This window comes from Molothrus aeneus, chromosome 14, assembly GCF_037042795.1.
Source record: "Molothrus aeneus isolate 106 chromosome 14, BPBGC_Maene_1.0, whole genome shotgun sequence".
Classification (NCBI taxonomy): domain Eukaryota; kingdom Metazoa; phylum Chordata; class Aves; order Passeriformes; family Icteridae; genus Molothrus; species Molothrus aeneus.
Window position 1 is genome coordinate 19,534,689 of NC_089659.1, and position 24,658 is coordinate 19,559,346.

Sequence of the window (24,658 nt, forward strand, 5' to 3'; positions counted from 1 at the left end):
GCCAGGCCAGGTCTGGGCTCTGCTTCCCTGCACAAAGGTTCTCTGGCAGTGCCAGTGCCAGTTCCCGTCCTACTGCAGAGAGGAGTCTCTCACCAGGCACACCAGCTCTCCCCGCTCTGGCGCAGCCGCGGCCTGTCCTCAGGCCTCCGTACAGTGAGGGACTGGGGGCTCAGAGCACGGCCCCGCTGCTCCCCATGCCCCGGGAGCTCCGAGCCTGGTGCTGGGGGTGCTCCCCACACCCCAGGAGCTCAGAGCACGGCCCTGGCTGCTCCCCACGCCCCATGAGCTGCTCCCCACACCCCAGGAACTCAGAGCACGGCCCTGGCTGCTCCCCACGCCCCATGAGCTGCTCCCCACACCTCAGGAGGTCAGAGCACAGACTTGGCTGCTCCCCACGCCCCAGGAGCTGCTCCCCACGCCCCAGGGCATGACCACGGCTGCTCCCCTCCCTGCTCCCCACACCTCAGGAGGTCAGAGCACAGACTTGGCTGCTCCCCACGCCCCGGGAGCTGCTCCCCACGCCCCGGGGCATGACCACGGCTGCTCCCCTCGCTGCTCCCCACACCTCAGGAGCAGAAGGCAGGGGCTGCAGCAGTGCAGAGCCCGGCCCTGCCGGGGCACTGGCCCAGGGCTGCCCACAGAGCGTGGCAGGACTCCCCTGGGTGACCGGCTGAAGGAGTTCTGAGAGCCAGAACAAAGCCCAGAGCACTAACTATCTAACTGGTAATTACTTTCTGGTGAAGACTGAAAAATGGGTCATTAAAACCATATTAAACTGTTTTCATTAATACAAAAACCTGATTTACATTTTTTTCCCACAGAGCCATTATGTTCCAAACACACTGCACGGATGATTTATTTAATCACAACCACATGGAATAGCAATTTTAAGGGCCTGTGACAATCACTTTTTTAACCAGAAAACCTGGCTTGCAATAATTGTCATGTTTTCTGTTAGCCACCCTTCCCACTGCTGTCATAAACCCTCTCCTTTCCAAAGACTGCCTTCCTAGTTGCACATAAAAGCAGCACAATCCACTGATACAATTAATAACACTGAATATTTAGGTCAACGTCAGTTCTATTAATTTTATCTCTTAAAGACTCACACATTTTCTAAACAAGTCTAGCCCTTTGGGGGGTTAAACTGTAATTTGCAGTCTGGTTGTGAGTCCCTATCACATAATAGATCAATTAGGTTGAACACTCTAGTATATTAATCTTATTCACACGTAGTAAAGGCAAATATGGCTAATTACTGTATTACAATATTGCCTATTTTTTGCAAATATGTATTCAGGAAAAGGGGAGTTTACTACATTGAACTACCAAATAAAATTATCTTGATATTAAACTGACAGGGAAGGTGAATACCTGTATTAATCCATCTTATTTTGCCTAAATTGACATCCATTGGAAAATCTCTTTGCTATTACTAATGTGCTGCATGTGTAGAAGAGGCTCTACCATATCAAGAACACAGTATTTCCCTTCAAAGCATGCTTTGCCTGTCATGGCATTCTGTGAAACACAGCAGTGAGATTTCTTTTGCCATAACTATTAGCTTTATTTTTGTACTTTCCAGTTATGAACTACTGGTAGGATTTCAATGACTCCAGAGAAATGCAGGTACTGATCCAAGTCTAATTTCTGTGCCTCTCCCTTCAAAGTCACATGGCCAGAGGGCTTGTCTCTGCGATGAAATTAATTGAATTCAGTTTTTAAACTACCAAGTTAATCAAGATTGGCACAACAGCTAACCGGCCAGGAAACAAGGAAGAGTCATGGTCAGCATTAAGTTTACCCCAGGCAAGCTGAGGTGAGCCTGAGCAGGATTTGTCCTCATCTGCTTTCACTAATTAGCAGGTAACAGTTAATTCATCCATAGGCTCATAATAAAATAGGACAAAAAAAGTACTGTAAGAAGTCACCTAGCCTGCCTCGAGGCTCCGTGAAAAATTAGTTTAGATGTGACTAAATATCCTAGCAGAAACCTAATTCTGCTCCTTGTTCTGCCAGCGATGGGCTGTGTGACCAAGGCAGTTGCTCCCTTCCCTGCTGTGATGATTTCCCTGGCCCATCTCCTTCGGTTCCCACTCCGGAGCCCAAAGGGAGGAATTCCCCTCCCGCCCACGGGCACGGCGCAGCGGGGCTGATGGAGCTGCTGCTCTGGGCATTGCTGCACTCACGTCTTGCACACTCTTAGGAGAGAAGACAGAGCACAAATTAAGAGGACGGCTGTGCTTAGTGCTTCCCTAATGTTTTGCACATTTGAATTTTCCAGCAATAGCTCACAAGCTGTGAATTTGCTAAAGTGGAAACCAGGCCAATAAAAATAAAGACAGAAATCTAAATGCTTGGGCTGCTGCAACAGAAGTCTTGTATGAAACACCTGACAAAAACATAGAGATTAGTTTGCCCACATAAGAGACAGTAAATTCAACAAAAACATGTTACTTTAAAAAAAAGGAAAACAAAAAGTGTTATTTCTTCTACCCTGCTGCAGCATATAAAGCATCTTGGATCTCAGGATCATTCCACAGGACACAGGTGAAAAACAGGTTCCTCAGCTTTTTTAAGAGCACACAAAATGTGTTTATGCTAAGCACCTACCATCCCAGGAGCCAGTCGCTCCAAGGCAGTCCCTCACCACATGAAACACGTTGGTGTGTGATTATTTATACAGTTCCACACACATGCACACTCCCACATACAGGAAAGAGGCCGAGCCATGGAGGATGCAGGATCCAAAATGCTGATTTCCTGTCTTGGGCTGACATCATTGGTGTACTATTTGCTATTGGAAACCTCCTTGCTTAGAAGCATTTCCCAGACTTCTTGCATCTCTTCTCTGCAAAACTTGGGAAGATAGACTATTCTCAGGTGATCCACAAAATAAAATGTTCCATAATTGACTCTGCTAAGAGCTTACACAGCTGCATGAATTATAAATTATTATTTCTGCCTTGAACAGTATTATTACATAGTCTGAGACTACTCTTAGTCTTTTCCATGCCTAGAACTGTTCCCAGCTAGAGCTACTTCACACATGTTGCTGTTTCATAAGCAAATCTCATTTCTTAAGTGGATCATCAATACTTTGGGTTGCCCTTCTCACCTCATGGGCCCCTAACTTCAAATCCTTTCTAGAATTTTTTAACTGCCAAGTAGAAGGAATGCACAGCCAGAAACATCCAGATGTTATAAAGGATCCAGAATGAGAGTAACAATGAAGAAAAATTTCCTATTTGCTTACAACAGAATCAAATGATCTCTGTGCTCCATTTACCAAAGTCAATTATTGAATTAAATCAGTTCCTTTTGTTTAATAGGTCAACCTCAAAGAAAAAACAGTCTCTCAGTTGTAGAAGATCTGTGCAAAGGACCACATTTTTTTCCTTGGTTGGACCAAACTGTACTAATCAATAGTTTAATTGCATCATATGGAGCCCACACTTGGAATAATTATTTTGACAACAGCATGATCAGCAATAGGGTTATTGACTTCATAGTGCCAGAAGTTCCCAAGAAGCCAGACTCAAACTACTCAAAATAACAACACTTAAATATGCATGGAGTGAGGAGGAATTGTCCAGGAGAATCTCAAACATGAAAGTGATTTAGCTCCCATTCTACCAGCAGCTGCAATCTGGAGTGCATGGTCAGTGCTCAGCAAGGAAGAGGACACGGAGGAAACGGCTGGAGGAGCTGGAGCTGACTTATTTCCATCAGTGTCCTGCAAGAAGGGAGCAATCAGCTCTGCCAGGTTATGATTTCAGACAATTCCTGCTCTCCAGAGTACAGCAGTATTTGGGGAACACCAAAGGCGTTCCAGAGCCACAGCCTGGGTAAGGCTTGCTTATACCACAATCAAAGAACTATTAGGCTTGCAGGGCTTTTCCCTTGGCTATATTAATTTTTCTGTACTTCACCTATTTTCAAATAAGGGGTTTTAAAGATTTGCCTTTGTTCTGTGCTGCATATTATTTTAAAGTATGCACCAACCACGAACAAAGCATAATTTTTAAAACTCCAAAGGATCCAGGCATATCAATAATCCAGGAAACAAAAGACAACTCATACAGAATAAACAGAACAAATGGGTCAATTTGGACACGTAAAGCAGCAGAAAAAAATCAACACACAAAAATGAAAGTGTAACTAACATAAGGGTTCACAAGGAACTGTAAGAGTTAATACTCTCTCCCTCCATTAAGCACATCAAGAGTGTTCTTTTCCTAATGAGTTAACCTCTTATTATTCAAGTTTAATGGGGACATATATTTGTTTAACCCTATAGCCTCAGGAGTCAGAATTTCCTGGTGTTAATTATATAGTATATATTCAGACTCTTTGCTAGCAACATGAAATGACAATTTCTGCCAAACCTTGAAACCAGAAATCTCCAGCAAAGCTCAGCCTGCTTGATAGAAGAAATACAGCTGAAGGCTGAATTCCCCACGGTTCCTGTAGTCCAATTCCTGCAGGGCAGTGGACAACAGCTTGGCACACATCTTGCTCCCTAAAGCCAGCTTGGACTCGTGTCCATTGAGCAGGCACCAGAGGGAGCTTCCCGGGGAGCAGGGCAGCACCACCTTCCCTTTGGCAGGAAAGGGAAGTGAGCCAGACAGATCACACACCAGTGTAGAAATTCCACCTGGGAGTTTCCATTTGAACTCAAATGTCTATGGAAGTGACTGTGTGTGCACAGGACACTCTGCTGTAACAACCCTACCAGAGCTTCTATTTGTGTGGCTGTTTTGGCCTTTTTCAGAATTTAGTAGGAAGAAGAGCAGAACCCATCCTGTAACAAGATCTCCAGCAGCACCAGAGTGCTGCTTTAAGCACTCACAGGAGAATGGCTATCTGACCCCAAGGGACAGGAGAAAGGGAGTGCACACGGGACACGCACATATCAGACAGTGCAAGCTGTGGAAGAGCCCCACAGAAATCTCCTCCCTGAGTTTTTGCACGTAAAATCAGACATTGGTAAACACAAATACCTTCAGAGCCAAGGAACAACCCACCAGCAGGAGAGGCCAATGCTGAACACACATGCTGTACCCACCAGCCTGCACTTCACTTCGGGGAAAAAAATACCAAGAGCACGGACTGCCTCCCCAGCCACCTTGAGAGCAGTGATTGCCTTCAAAGCTCTCCTCCTGTGAGAGATGCAGGTTCCTTTTTGCTGTGTAAAGACAAGATTTTTGGGGTGGCAGGCAAAGTCAAGCAAAAGGGGAAAGTGGTTATTTGTGAACAACCATATAGCCATGCATGGCTTGTGAACCATGGTTAATTCAGTACCCACACGTGCTCATTAGAGCTATTCATGTGCCTGCTGCAATCAGCTTGTTTACACACTTATCAATGACAAGTTTCAGATTATTACTTTAATTAAGAAAACCCCTTCATTCATTGGTATTAGATCACCAAAACTCCTTTTCTGGGGGGGAGAAAACTAGTATTTACAGGAAGACAAGGAGCTGAGCTAGTCACTACAGCTGCCAGTTGCTACATGGAGTTCATGCTTCAAGGATAAGGAGGCAAAGGGAACCAACACCATAAGGAGCAGGAGACAGGAGTGTAATGAACCAACTCTCAGTTACTGACCTGCAGTGAAGAGGTTTCACAGCAAATCCTGTGGGACTCCCTCACTTCTGAAGGACTATCCCATCAGAAGCAGGCCCACAGCAGCTTTATATCCAGCCCTGGTGCTCCTGGTATTTCCCAGGTGCCCTACCAACAGCCTGTCGCAGAAATGCTGAACCCCAGAGCCTTTGGGACCTCAGTGGCCAAGTCCCACAGCCCTCCCATATTCCCCAGACCTCTCTGAGGGGACTTGCCCCAGACCCCACCATCAGGTGTGTCACAGCAGGGCCCCTCTCCCAGCCCAGCAGGGCAAGTCCAGACCCACAACCTACAAAAGCATCTTGCTCCCACCAGCCCCTCAGAGGTTTGTACTGGGCACCAGCCCCTCTGGACCTGCTCCAGATGCTCTCCAGAGGGCTGGGCTCAGGACAGTGCCCTCCGGCAAAGCCAGCAGCTGCGGGGCTGCCAGGGAGCCACCAGTGCCCAGCAGAGACCGTCCTGCTGCTCCACCCCACACAGACCCCTCAGCACCAACACCTGCTGACCTGCCACCACCACAAAGTGCAACAGCTGGCCTGATTTCACCATGGGAATAAAGTCATTCCTTACAGATCTTGTTAAGACACCAAGTTCACAACAAACCCGCCTCCAAGTCAAAATTACCATCTGATTATCTGCAGTCCAGCTAGAGCAAGACTAGGCTGCAAATGAGCAGCTGATTAACAACTGGTTAACTCCACCAGCATCTCCTAACCTCCTCAAGTTCTATCAGTGGCAAGCCATGTGACATTATTTCCCAGGAGGGGATTTTAACATTGTTACCATTTTATCGAGCTAAAAAGGAGATGTTAATAAAATGCATAATTGAAAGTTTTCCCTCTTCTCTTACTCAGAAGCTGTAACATTTTTGAAATGTCTGTCCTAAATATTTCCTGTATTCTACAGTTATAACTCTTTCCCCACACAAATTTTAAACTGACACATTAATCACTGCATTTGTTTGCATCTATTTCTGAAGGCAGTAAATTAATCTAAGTTACGGCATCTGACTACAAAGTATCCTACAGATTACTTCTATGCATTTGCCAAATGCTTTCCAAAATGTGGCATGGAATAAGTACCAGATAAAGAATATACTCTGAAAAACACCAAAAAATAATATTTTTCTATTTTTTCCAGCTCATCAGTTCTTCTGGGCTTTTTTTTTCCATGCATATTTCCAATTTTCCAGTATTCATCTGAAAATCCACTTTTCCCCTTGTTTAAAATTAAACCCTCAGCTATTGACACAGAGAAGATTGGCTCACACTCTCAGCAGACTGTAATAATAAGTTGTTGAAAGAAGGAGCCTTCTAGGAGCTGGTGTGAACTCAGGCTCCCGGCACTTGGAGCAGGAATATGAGCAGGAATACTCCAGCCAGCCACCAGCAGCTCCTTGGTCTGTTTTTTCTCCACATTACCCATGGTATGTTATACAAGCTAAAAAACAGAACAAACTAAATCACTTACTCGCTTTCATTTCAAATTTGTACTCGTCTTTGATGCTGACACAACTGTCAACAAACGGAATAAATTTCCTTTGCAGCTTGGGCTCAATAGTAAAACATCCCCTGATTTAGCAAGGCTCTATTTGTCTCTACACAGAGTCACTGCCCCAAAGACTTTACATCCCCAAAGAGTGAGCCAGAGCCCTCAAAACATCTTCTGGAGCAAATGACTTTATATTACTAAGAATCACATCTATCTTCTGTATAGCCAAGCCCTAACCAAGGTCAAAACCTCTTCTCAGGTATTGGTAGGTGGCCACAGAGTCATATTAAACACATATCTGCACCAGTAGGTCAGCAGAAAACACTGAAGAAGCCCAGCAGAGATGCCAGGTCGGCAGCAAGGCCAGAGCAGATGCAGCACTGCCTTTCAGAGTCAGATCTGACTTCAGGAAGCAGCCTAGACCTTTAACTCCAGCCCCAAGCCACACACAGATATTCTGAGAGTTACTTTTTTAAGTCTCTGTCCCAAAGGACCCGTTCCTGGGATATAGGCTTTGCCTTTACATGCAGTTACACATATACACCCCCACTTAAAGATCATCAAGTAGGGGCAGGAAATCTATGAGACCCTTCTTCCCCTCTGCAAAGCAGGAACTTTGCACTGAAGGTCACCTGCTTGCTCAAGCATGTGCTGCTGGCAGCCAACTCTCTAGATGCCAAGGTGCTGTTCCTGCAGGAAAAGGCAGAAGCCTTGTGAAAGGAAAACATACACTGGTTTTTTATGCCTACAGAGTCCTTGGTAGATGCAGAACTTCAGCAACTTCTGGAAATATCTCAATCTCAATTTGTGTCTGTTGGATGGGAGAGGGGGAGGGATGGTTCTCATTATGAAGTTAGAGGAGTTTTTTGACAGACCAGTCCTTCTCCGTGGAGTTCACTAATGCATAAAAACTATCCCAGGATCTGTTCCTGTACTGTAACTTGGAAAGGGTGAAGACTCTGATGGACAGATCAAAACAAATATAACCCACACTCCACAACAGAGCAGCACAGAACAGCCTCTGCTGCTGCAGCGCACTCCTCCCAGTGGGAGCTCTGCCATCCTCGCCAATGGGATTAGCTCTCAGCTCTAGATAACTAGCTCAAGAGGAAACAACTGAACATGCATTGCAGCTGGAACTATAAGGCAGAAATACAAAGCTATGGGCCAAATTCTGTCACCTTATTCAACCCTCTCTCCTCCACCTCAGGCAAGCACAATCCTGCCCACGAAACCAGCCTGGGTGCTGCCCAGCAGCTCCTTGGCACTGGATACCCGGCATTTACCAGCCGTGCTTAGACAGAAACAGAGATCAGTCCCAGGCAGGATCACACAGGGGCACATCCAGCGAGGCAGCCCAGCACTGATGACACCAGTTCAGAGGGACCCGCGGAGGGGTGATGGGCGCTGGCACAGCACTGCCATCGATGCCAAGGGCAGCGAGAGCAGTAAACCCCGGCGAGCACCCCAGCATGAGAAAGGTTAGCGGCCGTGGGCACCTCAGTGCCCCAGATGTCAGAGCGGATCAGCGCCGGGGGGAGCTGGGGTGCTGCGGTCCCAGGGCAGGGCTGGGTAACAATGCAGGAGGGCACGGACAGCGCAAGGGCTGGTCATTAAAGCTTCAATAGGCAGAAAGGAAAACGAATCTCCTAATCATTTCCTTTAGCCATCTCCCATCCTCTCCCCCCTCCTGGCCTTTTGAAGATGCTCGCTAATAAGTGTTAACGAGTTGCCTGACAAAGGAGGAGGGGGAGGGGGAAGACGCTACCAAGGAAGAAAAGGGACCAGGCAGAGCCTGTGCATGCCAGGGCAGCTTCTGGATCCCCGGCACAAGACCCCCACTCCTGGCAGGCTCATTTCAAGCTCTGTTCGAGCTTTTAATTTTTTTTTTTTATTATTAATTCCTTTTTTTTCTGCATGCCACATTTCTCCTTCCCTTTCTTACAGCCCATCTGAGAGACGCCTGCAGCTTGCACTCAGCAGCTCACCACCGTGTCAGTGCTGCCACCTTTTCCACCACTTGTTTTCTTTCTCCCTCCATTTCAGCCCTCTCCAATGTGAGCCACAGCACAGCTGCACACACTGAAACCCCCGGGCTGCCCTAGTGATCCTGTCCTTCTGCCACAAGAACTGTCCCAGAGCCCTGGCAAAAGTCTCACAACACTCTGCATTTTCCAACCACCTCTACAGCAGCTGCTCCTTCCACCTTGGAGGGTTCACCATCACCATCAGATTTAACCCTTACAGCCTTAAATGTAGGCATTCCCATTCTTCACAGCACTCACCCTTTGTATGGAGGGGCTCTACCACCACCCCAGAGCTGCCCTGTGGACACAGGATGCCATAGCCCTCCACCTTCCAGGAACCACTCATTCCTGGAGTAATCCACATCACTCTTGCTCTGGACCAGCAACTACAGAAGATGGTAAGGGAAGGGAGAATCAGGACAAGCATCTTTTCCCATGGGAGAGTTTATCTCAGCTAGCTTCTGGCATGGCTCCATTCCCACAGTGGCCAATCTGCCCTCCCAGCCAGGACCTGCAGCACCAAAAGGGGATGCCACCAAGCTCAAGGCTCACCACCATTCTGCTCTCACCGTAGAGAAGGGAGGCCTTCACTGCTAAAGCAGCACCTCTTTGGGAACCACTAGCAGCACGCCAAAGAAAAGTGCAAAACAGAGTTTTTCTCACCTAAACCTGTAACAACAGGCTGAGCCACAACTTCTTACAGCCAAAGAGCAAAGCTGCCTCTCCAACAGACCCTTCTGCTGAGACAGCCTTTTATAGAGACCCATTCCAAAGCAATCAGATCATTTCTCCCAGCTGGCCCATCCCAACCCTCCTACAAATCACTACCTGCTACACAGGCCTTGCTCTAGCTGCTGTCAAGGGGCTGATTAACTCCTTCCCTGCCAGCCTCTAGAGGCCTGTCTGGCTTGTGGCAGCCTCCCACCTGTATTTTTTCTTCCCAGTACTTCTAAAATTGAAAAGGTCTCTCTCTACCACAAACACATATGGGGCCCGTTCTGCAGAAGGAGGTCGTCTGGCTGTTCACCTCATTTGGAAAATCACTGACCTCATTTATATTCCTAAATTCAAATCTGAACTTCCAAACGTATGAAGTGGATCAACTTGAAATCTCAGCCCTGAGGAATCTCCCTCACGGGCAGCTGTCCCTATTGACTATTGGCCTCTCCCCATTTCTTGTGCCAGAAAAGAGAAGGCAAAGGCAGACTCCTCCCTGCTATAACAGCATCAAGAGGTGTTTGTGCCAGCTGAATCCAGCTTCAGTGGTGTTACAGACTAAATGAATTTAATCCATAACTTTGTTTCCCACAAAGTACTACTGAGACCCTCAACATATGGATATGTCTTAAGGAAGTGATTTTCTGAGAACAATAGGGAATTTGAAGAGACTGACAATGCCTGTTTAGTGGTTTGGCTAGCACAAGAAGGTTATCAAGTTGTCCCAAGAGGAAAAGGAACCCCCCCCCCCCCCAAAAAAAAAAACAACAACAACAACAAAAAAAACCAAACACCAACCCAAAGCCAAAACTGAACTAGGTGCACAATTTCTGAATTGCCAGAAAAAAATTGATTTAGTATCTAATCAGATCATTGTGGTTTTACTCATTCATCTTCAATTCATCAAGAAAAGCAGTTCATTAATCTAAAGAACCAGGCATAAAATTTATATATCGACTACTCTGTTTTATTGCCAAGCCTACTGTATTATACTTCAGTTTTATGTGCATTATAATAAAAAGCATGTGTGAATTCTCATCTTCTAAAATAGTTGTGCATCCGTGTGGTTTGAGTTAATGCTTTTGAAAACAGTCTCCACATGATGCTATCTGCAAATAGAATCTGACTATGATAAAACTTTAACTCTTAAGATGTGGTCTGATAACATATTGTGATAAAAAGAAATTCATTTTCAGAAAATGGACTTTACCCACGTGCACAAAAATATTTTAAAAATATAAAACTTCTAAGGAGGTAAAGATCGATTCACTGCAGTACAAACTTCACCGCCACCAAGGAGAAAACATACTTCAAATAGTGCAGCATGGGGGAAAAAATTGCCATCCCAGCCAGGTTGAAAGGGTAGAGTGAGTACATCAATAATTAATCCTCATATCTTACCCAAGAAGGAAAAAAAATATATTTCAGTTCAGGTACAGGTTAATATTAATATACAGTTGCTTGTGAGTACTATATAAACAGAAACTGGAAACATGCTGTTGGCAAATGGCAGACTTAATCTCTGTGTTCTTCATATATAATGAAGGCAGCAGTTGCAGGAGGATTATGAAACAAACATTTGTTCCCATTTTACTGAGTCTATTTATCAGCAGTAAATATCAGCAGCGGAGATAAGAATAATATCCACTTTGTATTTTTCAGGACACCATCAGAGAACAAGACCTCCTGCAAATAATGAAAAGAAGATGAGGGTAAATGAAGCTCTAAGTATTTGTGCAACATAACATTCACATTACTTACGTGCTGAGAAAGACTACTTATGTCAAATGCTGGGTGGAGTTTAACCATTTGTAGTTCCATATTTTTTACACCAGCTCTGTGCACTTGGAAGATATGTTAATGCAAGAAGTGACATGTTTATAATGCTCAACTTCTGTCACATAAATAGCAGTGATACACCATCTTCATTTGCTTCATGCTAACAGGTGCTACCGTCTCCAGTCTTCACCAAAGGTCAAGCACAGCTTTCTTAGAAACCCTGAGTTTTATTCTGCAATGTTTCTTTTTCTGCTAAGGTAGAATTGTTTAACAATCATGTCACAATATGGCTTATTGTTAGAACGACTTACCCAGTCCATTAATTACAGCTATCTTTCCATCAACTAATAAAACTACTCCCAATTACACACACATAATAAGTTACCAGTTGTTGCAACACAGTCAAAATGAACGGTGATGTAAAAAGCAGCAGTGTAACACCCCTGTCCCTCCTGAAATGAAACCAGGATGCTTTTGGCCAGTTAGTCTAAAGTAAACAGAGCTCTTCTTGGGTGACTGATCTTTAGTGACAATTACTAAGTACTTGTCATATTCTGAAGTTGCTCACCCTGCCCTGCAGGGACAAGAGGCCCGCTTGAATTAGGATTATTAGGATTTGTGTCCGAGAGCGGGACTGACTGTTGCCCTCCTGCCCCGGGGCACAGAACCAGAACCGAACCACCACCCGATGAGCTCGTTTGGCTGCAGCACCTGAACGCTGCAGCCATGGACATCCTTGAGCCACACCTCTGCTCCTCAGTGTTCTTCGGATGTAAAACCGAAAATCCTGTAATTAAGAACCAGAACCCAGAGCTTCTCATTCCCAGGAGAAACACTTGGGCTTTTGGTCCGCACTGGATCACGCCCTGAGGCTTAGGCAGTATTTACAGGTGCTACATTAATGAAGGTCTTAGCAAACCATCCATTGCACAGCGACAGAAACTGCAGCTCCCAGTGATATCGCGTCAAACCTTCAGTATGCTTCAAGTGACTCAAAATGACACTCAGCTATACAAAACATCTTCAGAACATTTCATTTTCATAAAAGAAATAGCTAGGACCATGCAATCTTTTGGGGGGGACTTTTTTGTTTGCTTGTTTCCAACTCTTAGACTTCATTATTCCACCCGAACAACTGCTAAAAGGAACCAAATGTTTCATATGGAAAGAGGCACAAAAAGTGGATTACAACCACTGGAAGAATGGGGACCTCATGAAAAATGAGTGTATGGTTCCCCCTGTGACAAGATATGAGAACTCCAGCAAGCCTGGAAACCCTTCTGTCATGTCTGCTTACTTCCACTGCGTCTTGTGCCCGCCAAAACATGTTCCTCTTGCGCACAAATGGGAAATCTTTACTCTGAAGTGAATCTAGGGCAGTATGTAATGGCACAGCCAAGCAAGCCCAGCCCTGCGCCTTCCACAGGGCGCTCGGAGCAGCAGACGCGTACCCGCGGAATGTCTGCAGGAAGAGGCACAGACAGACGGGCTTTCTCCTGCCTTCAGACGAGATAAGTGGCGGACACTCACCACGATGCTACTGCATTAACTCTTCCTGACAAAGGCGGCTCTGGGTTTAACCAGCTCGGAACAGGCAGCAGGAAATGGGGCTGCCTGCATACGCCCTGAGGGATAGCCAGTGTCTGACAAAGACTGCAGCCCATATCAGATCTTTATTCATGGCACTGGAGCTTCCACAGTGGCAATGGAGAAGCAATACCTTCGCCGGATGTTTTCCATCTGGGCTCCCACTACAAAGGCACATGAAGCAAACAAGCTACAGCATATGATGGCTCTGATGTTTCTTCCCCTTCCAACCTCTCTGGCTGAATGCTGCTCTTACGGTTTGTTGTTCACAATTCTGATACAAGTGACTTTGGTGTGTAATTCAACCAGTCCACTGCAACACTTGTTTGAGAGGATTCACTGCTCACAGAGTATTATTATGCAGTGAGGTTGGAGACCTGCATCATACCTGAGCAGTACAAATCAGCTCCATCAAATACCTGGTTTTGTCTTGGTTAATAAGTCTATTCAGCAAAGCAGCGGCCATCAGGAAGATTTAAGCATATACATAAAACTAAGCATACATCTAAGAGCTTTACTGAATACATGTCCCTTGCAGCCTTGTGATAATCATGTATCTTTGCAGAAACAAAATGTTAATGAGTATTCGTCAGAATCCTTTTTGCTTCACATTAAAAATACTCTTTGTGCAAGTGTTCCCAGGAGAACAAGGAAGAGAGCATGGAGATTTCACAGCTCTCTGAAGGCTTTTATACAGCATTCATGCTATTTTATCCAACTCAATAGCAGCTTCTGCTGCAACCACAAATATACGTCACCCTCGCTACTACCCCCTAAAAAGGCAGATATGGATTCACACTAAAAATTACTGTGTTGAAGACAAATTTGGCTGAGTATCGTCATGTAAAAGAGACAAAATAGACTGAGGGGGGGTTGTGAAAGAAAAACAGTGGGTCACCAAGAGTACAGGCAGAGAATAAGAGCAGAAAGCCAAATGCATTTAAATAAGTCCAATGACAGTCTCAGAGATCACTTTTGAGCTGGCTTGGAGTGGGAACACAAAATGACTCTTGATGTTTTGTTGACTGCAGTGTCCAGGAGCTGGTGCATCTCCTGGAGGAAGACACATAATTGCATCAAAGTAATTTCTGTTTTCCATCCTAAAAAGAAACAATCTACATGCCCCAAGTTTTGACTAACCACCTGATTTGAAGGCAGGGAGGCTCCAGAGCAGAGAGCCAGAGCAGCTGTTTTCGCTCAGGGAGCAGAAATTACATTATGACTGCAGCTAAAGACATTGAGGCCAAAGAAAGTCTGTGTCTGGACTTCAGGTTCATGCTCACACTTCAACAGGCTTCAACACAAATCGAAGGACATATGGTGTCCTTGACTCCAGCAAGTCAAGTTTTACTTGACAGTCAGTACTGTGACACCATCCTCCGGCACTCAGCCACATCCTGGTGCTTTTCAGCTCTTCTCAGACATTTGGGTCCCATAAACAAACAGCAACTTTTGTTAGCACTGGCTAGGGAGGGTTCCTGGGGAATGCCTTCCACCACCCTTCCCACGGTGAGCACCCTGCATTTTCCAGCCCCCCTATGCAACAAGGCCTTGAGGTTTAGGCTTTGGGCTTGAAATAATGTCCACAGCTTCCCACTAACTTCTCTATGATAGTCACTTGGAGAAAGGCACCACCAGAGCAAACACTTTCCCAAATATTCCAAGGCCTTTACATCATCTCCTGACAAGCATTAAGAATAGGGGAGTTTGAAAGTCAAACTGTGCTCCCAGAAAGAGTGACCACCTTGCTGCGATCATGCTGCGCAGGCAGCATCTCTCCACGTCACCTTTCATGCAGTCCCAGTGGTGAAGCAGCAAACAGATTCCCATTATTAGCAGCTTTCCAAAGTATAAGAGACAAATTGCAGCCTGGTAGTAATTATTAATGAGAAGAATATTTTGTACTGTCAGATTTTTGTTTATGTGACTAACAGGTTTTGGGTAATCTCTCAGCCAAAGGCGCAGACACAGGCACTAATGCAGCACCAAAAAGCGCTTGTTCAAACCAGGCACAGCTCAGGCCCAGAAGGGCCCTGGCAAAGCCCTGGCCCTGCTGCACAGATCTGCTTCTGGAGCCCAAGGAGCCCCGGCAGCTGGAGCACAGCCACCACTGGAGGGATTCAGCAGTGCTTGTTTGCTGCGTTCTGCCCCTCCCAGAAGCCAGGGCTCAGACTTCCCAAGCCTGTCTCCTAACTGCGGGAGCGCGGTGCCCTCCGGAGCCCTCCCCACCCCTCTCTCAATGCCCTAAACTGACTGATGGAATCAGATTTGCGGAGTGAACTCAGTTGCTTTTGATCTCTATTCAAGGTGCCATCAAGGGATCTTAATAGGTAGTATCTTAGCAAATGCTTTAAGGCCTGAAACCGTCATTAAAGAAACTCCTGATTCTCACACTTGTCTGAAAGAATAGAGGAGCAAGCTGGCTTCAAATGCCAGTTGACAGATGGGAAGACATATGGACTATAGGATTGCTGATCTAAAGAGTCAGAGCCATGGTCAGGCTGAGGAAACATACATCTTTATTTTGATGTTGACCTCAAAGGGAAGAGGTCTGAGCCAACAGAAAGGGGAAAGGGCAGAAAATATCACAAGTCTGAGGCCACGACTGCTTTGAACTTGAAGACAAATAACACTAAACGGTACCAAGTTGACAAAAAGGCTTCTTGACACTCCGTGTCTACAAATTTAGCAGTCTGACCCAAATAGCTGCTTGATGCATTTTCAGTAACGAGCCGAGTAAGGATCAGTAATGCTGATGCAATCTCCTGTGGCACCCAAGAAGTTTGTCATTTCTTCCAGCTCCAGATCTTCACCGGGCTCTGGCATGGAGCAGGACGGAGGCACAAGGCAGCACTTTGGGTTAAAGCCCTTATTATCCTTCTGCCTGTCTTTAGAGCCACAGAGCAGTGGATTCCTGCAGAACACTTCTCATTGAGTCCTGTATTTGTTTCCCTACTGGCTCTCTATGGAAAAACGTACAACCCCATCCCAAGTCATTAACATTGCACATAGCATTTTCTATAAAATTCCCCCTGGGACACTTAACTGTATTCCTTTCCAGCACTGAAGAAAATGCTCAGGATAAAGTTTAGACACTTGGAGCCTTCTGCTGAATTTAAATGGCTGTGCAAGGAAGCCATGAAACAAATGAAGGGACAGATATCCTATTTTCTTCCCAGAAAAAAAGCAGGGCCTTTTAGTTCACTGTCTTTCTTCATGTTGTCTTTTTATCACAAGTGTGCACTGATGACACTACTTTAATGCAGTCTGTGCCAAGAGATTAAATTGAATGTCTGTGTAGAGTTTCAGGGCTCAGCAGCATAGCATGGCAGTTTCACATCACCGGGACACTGGGCAAGCATAAAAATAATTGTAGACTCAGAAACGATCAAGGAATGTATCCTGGCTGCAACAGATGCTGCATTAAAAGGAAAGACAAAAGCCAAAGTGCATAATGAATTTTAAAAGATTTCTTTATCAAACATGTCATTTGTTTGAAGGACTGAATTGCTGGCATCAGATGTGGCAGATGAGCTTGTTACCAAAGTGAAACATGAGGACTGCTATGCAATGGCAATTGATGAGTCAATTGAAATCACTGATGTTGCTCAAATGCTTATCTTCATTTAATATGTCAGTGGTCAGAAGTTACCCAAAGACCTTCTGGTTTTGATGCCACAGAAGCAAACCAAAGGCTACAAAACAGTGTGCTAGCACTGAACCTCAGAGGCCCTAATATACTTAAAGGGAGCTGACACTCCAACTACACTTGCCTGTGAAAAATAATTTCTGACACAGCCCTAACAACTGAACTCAGGCTCATGAGCATCAATGCCTTGTCCATCAAACCATTCTCTCAGCTGTATTAAAAGCAAGATATTGAAATGGCATTAGATTACCAAGATACACAGTTGTCTGTCTAAGGCTGACACCAATGCTTTTGGTTGATTATTTCAGCACTCTCTGTATGGGGATGTTTTTGAAGGAAATGGTTTGCTAAGTACTCGGCTGCTTTGCTGGTTGATAAAAATACAACTAATGCTTGTAAAACAAAGAAACTATTTTAAAATTCTTTCCTCCTCAAAAACAAAAAACAAAACAAAACAAAAAACCCAAACACAGAATAAACAAACAAAAAAACCCCCAAAACAAAACAACCCCCTTCCCCCCCAAAAAAACCCCAAAATATTCAAACAACATAAAACCCCAAACATATTTCTTCCATCCTTCCTAGCCATTTTCTGGTTATATGGATTAATTTCTTGGTCTTGATACAACAAGCCTAAATAATCTTGGAAAATCTTTACAAGTTGAATTTTTCTACTTTAGAAATCCAGAAATATAAAGCAGAAAGCGTGACTTCATACAAACCAGTTTTCAAGACAAGCACCCATCTGGATTTTTCACTAGAGAAAAGAGCAAACTGACTGAAAGAGTGTAACATCTCTCTCTGGGTCTTTGGGGCATACTTTGAAGATTTTAGTGCAGATAGGCAAGTCTCCTCTGAGCTTGGTAAACAACCCTGGCTAAACTTGCTGAGCACACGCAGGCAGATTTAACCAGTTGGGAAGAGCTTTCAGCAGGGTATGCTGCACTGGCTGCACTGCGACTGCTTTTTTCTGCCCCAAAATTCCCAGCTCCCCTGCTGGCAGGGTCGAACGGGAGTGAGAGGTGAGCAGCCCGGGGGGCTGGGGCTGGCACCGCCAGGGCTGACCCGACAGCAGAAGTGGCTCTGTGTCTAAAGAGACAGAGCCCAGTCCTATGCCCTGCCCAGGACCAGCATGCAGTCTCAACCCAGCTGCAGCACCATGCCTGGTAAACGCTCTGGGATTTGTTAAAAATGAGGCTTTTCTAATAGGCTAAAGATGACAGACCTCAAGTTGTCGTATATTAAAATGGTGCGTAAATTCCTTCCTCTGAGTAACCAATAATGGGAGAAAAATCCTTGCCAACTCCGGTCTGTGCTCCTGCCAAGGATTGTTTGAGCTCAGCTCATCCCGAGTGCCCCCATTGGGATCCAGATATAGATTAATACAGTTTTGAAATGCACAAGGGCCACAATCATGCAAGGCTTGATCCAACCCCGACTGGAGTCCGTGGAAAGGTCTGCATTGACGCAAGTGGATGGAGCACAGCACCACCGCTCCTGCTGCTGAGAAGCCAAGCCCAGTCCCTGCGCCAGGGCAGCACCCGCTTGTGGCCTGCAAGAATGGGGGCTAGCGGGAGCCACGGGGAGCAGGAGGGCAACACCAGCTCCCTGAGGGCCCTTCTCCCCCCAAGCCTGGTGGGCTCGAAGCTGCCGGCAGGACGGCAGCGTGTTCTTTCCCCCTCGCAGCTCACGCCCAGCTCGCCAAGGGACTCGCCCCATCCCCACAGCAGAGCCCCAGCACAGGAACGGCACCGGGGGTGCCCATGCGCTGCACCCACCCACAGCAGCCCTGCACGGCTGCGGCGTGGGAGCCAGCAGCGTGGAGCCCGCAACATCTCTCACCCCAAGCACCACACGCTGCTTCCCACAGGGCAAACCCTGTGCACGTCTCCAGAGACTCACACACTTTTGTGGGGGCTCTGCCTGAACAGCCTGCAAATGCAAAAGGCTCAGCTGGATGTATTCACACACAGGGACAAGGAGCAGCTCCTCACTGCTGCACCAGCCTGGCCGCTTTTCACTCCGCTATTCCTCCTTCGCCAACCCGCATCTCTTTTGTTCCTCCGTTCCTCATTCCCACGTTTCTGTGCTGCCCTCCCACGCATCCCCTGCACTACCCAACAGCCTGCCCTTCTACACTCTTCTCCAAGTTTACTTCTCAGCCATCATTTCTTTGGGATTTGCTGCAATCAGAGGAGCAGGAATTGAAATGGGGAAATACCAGCCTTGGGGCCCTCTCCCCTTAACAGTCTCTGGTACTGGTATAGAGCTCACAGAAGACAGTACCAAGCCAAGGGGGGCAGCATTCATGCATGCAGTAGCCCCCAGCTTGGGGCCTTCTACTCTATAACAGCAATAAAAAACTGCCCATTCAAGTCCTTTGTCTCAAAGATTTCCATCCTGGCTACAGCAAGTGCAGATTTATTGGTGGGAGCAATTGCAGGAGGAATAGTAAACAGCGTGCGCGTGCGTGTGGATGCGCCAGCACACCGGGGCCGTGCCTGCACCAGAAACTCAGCACAGCCAACATTAGGTATGGGACTAATATAAAATGGTTTCTCTGGTACATAAAGGAATATCTCATTTGGCACCTGATTTCATGACATCCACAGCACAGGGAGAGCTCGGTGGGGAGGCAGCGATGGAGAAGCGAAGCCAAGAGACGGCTGCCTATGCTGAGTCTGAGGAATCAGACGCCGGCCGTACACGCACAGGAGGCACAGCGAGGCCTCTGCTTGCTCGCAGGCCTCCCCGGACGCAAGCCGAGCTGCACCCCCGGCGTGCCCGCTGCCGGCCTCACCCACTGAAGGGCGCAGTGAGAGCCCTGCCAAGGGGCACAGCCCAGCACCCACCCCAAACTTCCTGCTGCAGCCTTCCACCGAGACACACAGAACTGTTCCACGCTTGTTGACACGTCAAAATAATACGTTGCTAATGATGAAATCAGCAGCCCCATCTTTTGCTGACTTCTGTAGGAATTTTGCTGGAGAAAGGATGGTAGACCATGACTCCAAGCTCGTTGAGTGACATCTTATATTTTCTAAACCATCCTCAGATTTTTCATAACATCCAGCAAGCAAGCTGCTGACAGATCAGGATGGTTGCCTGTTTGTTGGGCAAGAATATTTTGCAATTCAGTAGAATACCAAATTTGGTAGAATGTCTTCCACTTTGGTAGAAGATATTACAAACAACTGTGCATTTTAACACGTTTTCACATTACACATCATTCATTCTGGGGAGGGGGTGGTGATCGCTCTGTGCAGACAGCCAGCAACGCTTCCAAGAATGAAAATGTTCATCGAAAGATAATGAAAAACAGATATTTAGTAACATTTTCATTTTGCATGTTTAAATATTTATAACTATGTTCATAAAACCACATGTTTGCTCTCCTAATGCTCTAGTGATGTTGTTTATGAAATGCAGTATTTCTCCAATGCCCCTTCCTCGCGTCAGCCTCTCCACGGAGCGTGATTTAGTCCCGTTGCTGTACTCACAACCAGCTTTTCTGTAAAAGACTGGCCAAGATGAAGAACAGAAAACCAACAAAAAGAAGAAAACACATTTTCAGGGCATTAATGTTTCACTAATACATATGTAATTTTATACTTTGTAGGGGGCATTTATGTCAGTTTAATTTTTTCAGTGCAATTTATTGTCAATCTGGAAGGGAGCTATTTCTTACTCTACAGCAAAATTACAAAATCTAGAAATATAAGTGTGATACAACTAAGGTGCTGATATAAACTATTGTTCTATTTTTTTTTTTCCTAGCTCGGATGAAAATTAAATAACAACAAAGAACTTTGCTTTAATACTACAATTGCTCAAGTTTGTGTTAAAAATTTCTGGAGTTTTGAGTTATAAATTTTTATAAAGATGATCGAATAGACGTGGTCTGAAACTGGGACTTTTAGAAGAGCCCTCTGTGGTCTTCTCCTCTGTCCTCTGACTGCAGACATCATGACATAGCTTACAGGGTCCATTCGTGTTAAACATACAGAGAGACCACGGCTGTGAGACAAGGCTGCCAGAGCTCAGCCCCACAGCAGCTCTCCGTGCAGGACCAGGAAATTCTTTATCCAATCATAATTCTAAAAATGCCCCATGTAATCTCATAGTTTAAAAAAGGAGCTAATGCTTAATTTTTTTTTTTTCTTCTTTTTTAAAAAAATATTTCCGAACAGAGATTTTTAAAGGGAACTCCTCTGAAATCAAGTCCTCAGCAACATAAAGTGAGCAGCAACAGAAAGGGGTTTTTTTTAACCTCAGCTCAGCATCCTCCCGAAGGTATGGGGAGTGTCTTCAAGGCACATTTTCAACTCCTTTGGTCTTTGCCTGCCTTCTTCTGCATCAGCAAAGAACAAAAAGGAAACAGAAAAAAAGTAGCAGATTGCAATGACACATTGGCATCTCATTTTGAAAATAAAATGAGTGCTGCAAAGCCATTAAAGTAAAACATTCTACTTGCTGTATTATTTTAAAATACTCCTGTGGGTCAAGATTAAAAATTAAATATATATTTTACCACGGCAGTTTTGCCAATTTTTACAATGTTGGCAATAGCCTCATTTTAAAAAATGTAAGTCAAGCCCTAGAATCATGAAATTTACCCAAAAACTCGAGCTCACTTTAAAAGACTTAAAACGTATTTTTTAAAGAAAGTTAAGTGCCCCTTTGGCCTTGAAGTTGTCACTGGGGGTGGGGTGGGGAAACAGCAGCAAAATAAATTCTGCACAGTGAAGCTCTGAAAAATAAGAGACAAAGGGAAAAAAATGGTGCATTTTCTTTTCTTTTATAATCTTGTAAAATTGAGCAAATCCATTTCACGTGCGCCTGGCATATGATTTTAAAATATTTATGATTCGCAGAAAGTTCTTGCAGCATCTTCTTTCTAGTAAAAATAAAAAAATATTGCAGGGAAATGAGTATTCTGGGGAACATCTGCCTTCCTCACCAGGAGTCCTTGGACCAGGACTCCTTGCAAACTCTGCACTCTGCATGACTCAGAGAAACTTTACTCACATCACCTGCTGCATGAAGCTTTTTCTTTTAATCAAAGATAATATCTGACTCCGAATTAAAATGTTTCTGATAGTTAAGACTGAGTTTCACCAATCTCAACCTAAGCGTTACATTTTTTCTTGAATTTAGCAATAATCCCTGAAAAACTCAAGTCCATGGATTTAATAAATGCAAACAAAAAATTTTATTTTCAGTAAGAATATGCTGAAGTAGTGGAAACCCTAAATCCAACAGCATTCTACTTACACGGGTAAAAAAACAAACAGGACAAAATCAAAATAAGCACAAAAGCAAACAAAAAGAACAACGTATTTCTCAGAACAAGAATTATGCTATGTAAATTACAGAAAGTGGCAAAAATACTTTAAAAAATAACCAACACCAGATTTTGCACTGAAATAATGTCTGAGCAAAGCTGAGACGAATTTAAAGAAGGTATAGATTAGTAATAGTTTTATGTCAGGCAAAGACTGTAGGTGAATGCCCTGCCTCTCAACCCTTCCGGACAGAGCTGGATTTCCCAAAGTGGCTGTTCTGTGTGGCACACAGATGCAGCAAGCCCACGGCCAGAAGAAACCAAATGCTGCTGTTTCCTACCCTGCTGTGGCCCTGCCAGGCTGCCCAGCAGGCTGCGGATAAAGCCCCAGAGCCCTTTCTGCTCCGAGGCCCTGTGCAGCGCTGCCATCCCGCACCTGCCCGGGCACGTCCCTGCACAGAAGGACACCCTCAGCACCTTCCCCCCTGCCAAGCCCGCCGAGGTGCCCTCCCACAGCACCTGGGGCACACCGGGACAGGCTGCTGGGAGCCGGGGGCCCAGGGGCTCTGCCCAGAGCCCTGCCAGGAGCCATTTTGTGCCTGCAGAACCCCACAGGCCTAGACTGGATTATACGGTGCTCTGAAAAACAATACAGCAAGGAACCAGCCCTATTCTGCACGTATCCTTCACGATGCTCGCACATCAGGCTCTGCAGCTTGCCCAGCCCCTGCCCGGCAGCTCGGCCAGTGACTTTCCCCTCTCTGAGCCTCCCTGTCCCAGGCCAGGACACCTTGCCCAGCGCGCACAGGAATGAATCCCCAACATGCAGACTGCATCTCCCTCAAAAGAAACTCCACGTATCGCTCATTTCAAAGTCGAGCCTTGACAATTTCAAAGCTGCCACTATTGAACAAGTTGCCAAAACAAAATCATTCAGCTAAACTCTTTTTTTTCCCAGCTCTTTTTATTAAAGTTTCTTTTCACACAAACATTTGAAATGGATAAACATTACCAAAGTATCAGCTAAAAGAAAACCTAAGCAGCACACAACCTTCGCTACTGAGAATAAAATTACCATCTAAATATTAAAATATATCTGCGCCTCTTTTGACAACTGCCTCCTCCAGATTCTGCAGGGGGTTTTTCCATGACTAGAACAGAACAGATGTCTGTAAAGCCATCCTAAACCATCTCCTATCAGGTCTGCAGGGCAGGTCCTTGCTTTGCCATTCTCACTCACCATTGCAAGCTCTTACAAAAGCATTTTTACTGCCTGCAGTTATGTTCAGGTGAGCAGGCATTAGCAAGACAGATTATATTTTTATCCCATACAAACAGCATAGAAAGGTTAACTAAATGTCTTAGTTCAGGGGATGTACAGATTAGTCACTACAATACAAGCTATTTCATTCTGCATGCTCCATTATAAAATTAGATTTCTCAAAGAATACAGGCTTTCTCTGAAATTTCACCTCTCCAAACCAGGAGTGCATCTCTGCAGAAATATTTTCCTTAGAGGTGATCACAGTAACAAGCATAAATAACAAGGATGGTTTAGCAAACAATTCTCAAAGTTACGCTCAGTTAAAAAAGCTAGTGTTAGTATATGATGCTTTTAATCGGAGAACATTATATTAAAAAAATAAAATGCAAACACACAATACTACACCCTATCCACCACTTCGGAGCTTTACAGCAAACAGATTTGTAATAGAAACTTAATTCCTGATGCTGTAAGGCTGAGACACTTGAACACAACCTGATCAAAATGCCTTCAGGACTCTGCCTTCACACAGTGTGCAACCACTACATGCTAATGGCAGGCACAATGCTTGGAAACAAAAATTTTTTTCAGAGGATTACACTAGACACAGAGACAGATATGCAAAAACAATGATACCAAAGGAATCAAAATGTTCATGGCTCATAAAGCATGGTAGAGATGGAATGGCTCCAGTTCATCGCCTGCCCCTGCTTAGATTCCTTATAGCAAATGAATCAACATTACTCCTTTAAGAAAACCATCCCGAGTTGTGTTCATCTGGGGACAAATCCACCTAATCCCGCTCATACAAGCAAGCACAGCAACTTCAAGGGAGCTGCTAGCTGGGAGAGGCCAGCAGAACATGTCCCCTGTTTGGGAACAGTCCTGGGACTCTTCTGGGGTGTGACACAAGTCCCATTTTCGTGACACACTAGAAGCTGAGCTGACAGGGCACCTGTCCTGTCAGTACTGTCCGGCCCTGGTCAGCTTTGTAATGGTTTTGTCCAAACTGCGAGCACAGATCTCCACTGCAGGCCCTGGCTTTGAAAATCATGAGCTGTCTCTCCTTAACTCACAAAACCAGCCTAAGACATCCAGGAAAGAAGGTATTTCCCATTCCAGAACTCTCTGTATCTCCCTGCAACTAGCAAGGGTAAGGAACAGGAACTTTTAAACTCTTTTTACAAAAAAAAACCCTTTTTACTTGTCCCTGAAAGCCGAGGACTAGGCTG

General features: G+C 45.3%; 1 long non-coding RNA gene across 1 annotated transcript in view; it reads right to left on the reverse strand.

Annotated features, from left to right (window-relative positions):
• Positions 1-24,658, reverse strand: part of LOC136562475 (uncharacterized) — a 96,875-nt gene that overhangs the window by 71,350 nt on the left and 867 nt on the right. The gene's annotated exons all lie outside the window — the stretch shown is intronic.